The sequence below is a fragment of the Lucilia cuprina genome, chromosome 4 (genome assembly GCF_022045245.1).
Source record: "Lucilia cuprina isolate Lc7/37 chromosome 4, ASM2204524v1, whole genome shotgun sequence".
NCBI classification, from domain to species: Eukaryota; Metazoa; Arthropoda; class Insecta; order Diptera; family Calliphoridae; genus Lucilia; species Lucilia cuprina.
Window position 1 is genome coordinate 69,343,075 of NC_060952.1, and position 5,096 is coordinate 69,348,170.

Here is a 5,096-nt window from a genome sequence, read left to right on the forward strand (position 1 = left end):
ATTTTAGATTCAATAAAACTTGTTATATTAAATATCAATGCATTCTAATCCTTATATGAAGGCTTTGAAGTAATATAATATGTTCCTAATATTTGAGAGAAAGATTTTAAATTATATAAAACTAGTTCATGCCGAATTTTATCGCTCTACTGGTATTTTTAAGACAGTTATGGCCTTTTGAGAAATGCCATTTATAGAGGAAACAATTACGTACCGATCCTCAAAAAATAGTTAGAATTTGAAATTTCTTTGACATACTGATGTTTTTCAACCAGCTATGACTGTTTACACGCCACTTTTTAATACCAAACAAACTGCATTAATTAAAAATATTAATGCAATATTTATCTCGTTAGCTCTTCTTGTTCGCACTCTATCGTGCTTTCTACGGACATGGCTAGATCGTCTTAGAAATATATTTTGCGGTTATCAAAATTGCTGCTTCAATTTCTGAATTTAAATGGATGTACAATATAATAACCCTTACAATGAAAATATACTTATATAAATTTCTTTAATCAAAATCGTAATTCTGATGAAAGTTTGCAGTATGCGTATCCGTAATCTATAATTAACTGCCTTTTTCAAATTAGCGGCTTGTTGTGCATCATCGATTTTTGAGATATTCAGTCTTGATTATTTTATTATAATGCCATTACAAAAATTATGAAATTCTAAAATTTTTTGAATTTGCTCTGAAGTCTAAAATAGCGGCTTTATGATTTTAACATTTTTATTTAATTTAAAAGTATTTCGATCACTCGTAACTTTAATATATCTAAAATTGAAATTTATTAAAGTTAAGCTGCTTGTGTGTACATCTTTCAGAGTACATTTTATATAACGAACGACGCTTAATTACAATAAGTATAAAAAACACATTTTCTCATATCAAAATTTTGGATAAAACTTATAAAAAACTAAATCTCAAATATAGCAGTAGTAATAAATCAGTAGCAGTAGAAATAGTTCTAAATAAAACTTAAACTACTGCCCCAGCTCATAAATATAATAATTTTATTTCTAATTTTGAAAAGTAGCAATAGAAAGCAATTTTACATGCTTACTTAAAAACGTCTGTATATGGTCTCCCGTCGAAGGCTTTTTATAAGATTTTCAGTCGAAGGAATTATAAAATCTCCTTATAGGAAATTACATTAATAATCATATTGACTTATTCATTAGAACTTATAAAAATTGTATGAAACTAATTTTCATACAAAATTTGATACATAACCCTTTGATAAATGTACATGAATCCTTTTAGTAGTGGAAATAGAGTCCTCCTAGAATAACTCTTGCGAAAATGCAATGAGAAATTAATATCGCGTTTATATGATATGTAAATATGTCTTTAGAAGACCCAAAAATCCAAGTTCTAGAATTTTATTCCGCAGATTGCTCCTTTTTTCTGAATGACGTATTTTTTTCGTATTTTAATTAAAAAATTATTTTTTTTATGCTACCAAAAATTTAAGTAGCTTTGCAACCTAGAACTGCTACCTAAATAAAGTAGCAATGCTACCAAATTTTTGATTGTTGAAAAATATAATAACATTTATTGTTACTTCAAGAAAATATTTACTACTATTGAAGTATTCAACTGCTACATTAAAATATTTAAATACCAATGACTCTACTACTGCTATCAAAATTTTTATTTTTTGCTACATTATAACTACTGCTACCAAAATCTAAAGGTAGCAGTAGTAATAGTAAATGATTTGCTGATAGTTTTTAAACATAAAAATGGTTTGGCTTTGAAAATGAAAAAATAGACTTAAGTCGGGAGGGTATATTGGGTCTGTGCTGATGTTTGTAATTCACAATAATATTGGTCATATACCCACCTTAAAGTATACCTATGTCCGCCCGTTTGTCCGTCCATGTAAACCCAGAAGATGCTTATTGAAAATGGTTAACGTCGGTTCATTATTTCACCTAGCCCCCATTCAAATGAACCCTCCGAATAGGGCTTTTAAGTTCATAATTATGTTTAATATACTCGTATACTACAAAACCAAGTTCTATACTAGCCTTGATGATCCTCATGAAATTTATAATTATAAGGCCTCATTGACTCTATAAAAAACTACCTTCAAAATTTGACTTAAACATCCACAATTTTATTCAGCAATAAATTGTTTAAGTATATCTGAGGCAAGGTACAATTCAATTTTAATGTTTTATTATGAAAAATAAATGACATATTTTCTTGTAACAGGTGTAGTCGGCCTCATCCGACTATAATTTCTTACTTGTTTTTTTATATAACTTCCATACAAAAGCATAATACAGTGGACGTCCACTAGTACGAATTATATAGTGTCAGGCCCTTTCGTAGTACCGAAAAATTCGTATTATTGAACAACACATTTTGTATGTTTAAATTCAAATAATACACATAAAATATTGGATTTTTTATTTTTAATGAAAAATTACATAACGAAATAAAATATAATAAATGTGTATTATTTCAAATAAATTTCTTGTACATAAGCAGGCATAAAAGGACATATTTACTTATACTAATTATTATTTTTGAAAGTCCAATGGTTGAAATGAGATATAGAAGGTTTTAAATTTTAATGTTTTTGAAAATATGTGTGCCAAAGACAATTTGCATGTACATATCTGTTCTAAAATGTATTAAGCATGTTCAGATTGCATAAATTTTTATTAGAAACTTGAATTCTCTAATTCAAAATTTTCTCTCAAAAACCTTGAATAGTTAAAGGTTCACATATAGTAATGCTTAAACCCATTTGAATATGGAGTTTTACTTATTAGAAAATCCATAATTTAACATTGATGTTTATTACTTTGTAAAATGATTCCTACGGCCTTTTCAATAACATCGCTTTTGAGACTTCAATATTGTTCATATTGGCGTTATGACCCAATTTAACTTCTTCTCTTGGGTCATCGAAATTCCAAGAAAATGAGTTAATAACACTAAATAATTGCTGATTTGTAAATATACATAAAAAATGTCTAAATTACTGAGCTAAAGGTGAATGATACCTAAATAATAAAATAAAAACTTCATTCATACATAAATAAAACCAAAAATTCCCATAAAAATGCGTTATTCGTACTGTCGAACAGAAAAATTGTGTCTTTATTTGTACAATAGAGTAGACAATGCAACAATTTTGCCATTCGTATTATTGGACATTCGTAATAAAGAGGGTACGTTCTATTGGACGTTTACTGTATATAATATTCAAGTTTTATTTTTTTAACATACGTAAAAACTTAGGTTTAAGTAGAATTTATTAAAAACAGACTTTTGAAGAAACCGTGTTTTCAGTTAACCGAAAATTGGACATTCATACAAAACCGGTTTGTCTGTTAATCGAGAACAAAAGAACTTGTTAACCGAAATGTATGGAAATCTTTCAAATATACTTTATTATACCCTACACCACTTTAGTGGGGAGGGTATATTGGGTTTGCGCTGATGTTTGTAACATACAAAAATATTCGTCCTATACCCACCATAAAGTATACCAATCGGCTTAGAATCATTTTCTGAGTCGATTAATGTCCGTCCGTCTGGTTGGCTGTCCATGTAAACCTTGTGCGTAAGGTACAGGTCGCAATTTTCAAGATAATTGGATGAAATTTGGAACACACACTTCTTTTGGCCCAAGGACGAAGCCTATTGAAAATGGTTAAAATCGGTCCATTATTTCGACTAGCCCCCATACAACCGTACCCCCAAATAGAGCCTTTTGGCTTATAATTAATTTAAATGATCTATTATGTTAACAAAAGTTGACAAAACTTAGTTTTATAGAACTTTAAATGAAACAACCGATTTTTGTAATGATCGGGCTTCATTTGACCCTATCCCCCATACAAACTCCCCTTCAGAAAATGACTTAAAGGACAAAATTCACTTTCAAACACTAATAACACTTTTAAATTCTACATAAATAATATTGAAGAAGACTTAACTCCCCCTACCAACATTTTTAAGGATAGGGCCATATTTTGCCCTACTCCTCTTTGAGCCCTCTTAAAAAAATCTATTTTTTTGCCAAAAAAAAGTAAAAATATTCCGAAATAAAGTTAAAAAACAAACCAAATGCTTTATTTTTTAAAAAATCCGCATTTTTAACATACATACAGACTGGTTTAAAATACAAAACAAATGTCATTTTGTAAATAGGTTCATTAGTTTTTTTGGTATTAACTTTTTTCGAAATCCATATCCGATTACGACTGTTCAAAAAAATAGGAGTACCGTATATTATCTTACATAAGTTAGATTAATTTCCTTTATTCGTAGTAAATATTATAAAATATGATATAAAACTGTTATATTTAGATGATTTTGAGGTCAGTTCACAATTATTTCCTTTAAAATCCTGAAAGATAATTTCAGAATTGACGAAATTGAAATCTGTTCAAATATCTTGAAAATTATAAAAATATCGCGAACAAAACATGAAAATTCTCGTGGTAATTTCATTAAAAGACTTTTTGAATACTTTAGGAAGTCAGATATTTAAAAATCTCTCATAAAAAATAAACATTTCATTCAAAAATTATAACAGCTTCCCATAAGCGCTTATCATTTTTTTAAATTAATCCCATTAGGGCGCCCCAAACTAGTGAATCTAAGTCAAATCGTAGTTATTAAACATCGTGATCAATATTCAGTTTGTTCAGATTAATTTATAAACAAATTAAAAAAAAAAACAAATTGATTTCAGACCATAAAGCATATAGTGAAACCCATTAAGTTGCCAAGTAACACATTTAGAGGTGGTTTCATAATTGGATGAATTGTTAATGCATGAATACGACAACAAATTACATTTTTAAATCTAAATGAATTCATAAAATACATTGGAAGCCCATTAAACGAAAAATATTAAGCTCTAACCAACTTTGAAGGAAGTTGTATAGTAGGAATGATTCATGATGGGTCTTGACAAAAATGGTATGGTCTAATAAATTGTGTAATGGTATCGTACCCCAAATATTGTAGGTACACATATTAGTCCAAGATCTGCTCTCATATTCCCAATAAACAAATTTGATAAAATAGCGGTGTTGTCCTATAAAAATATTTTTGATTCTAA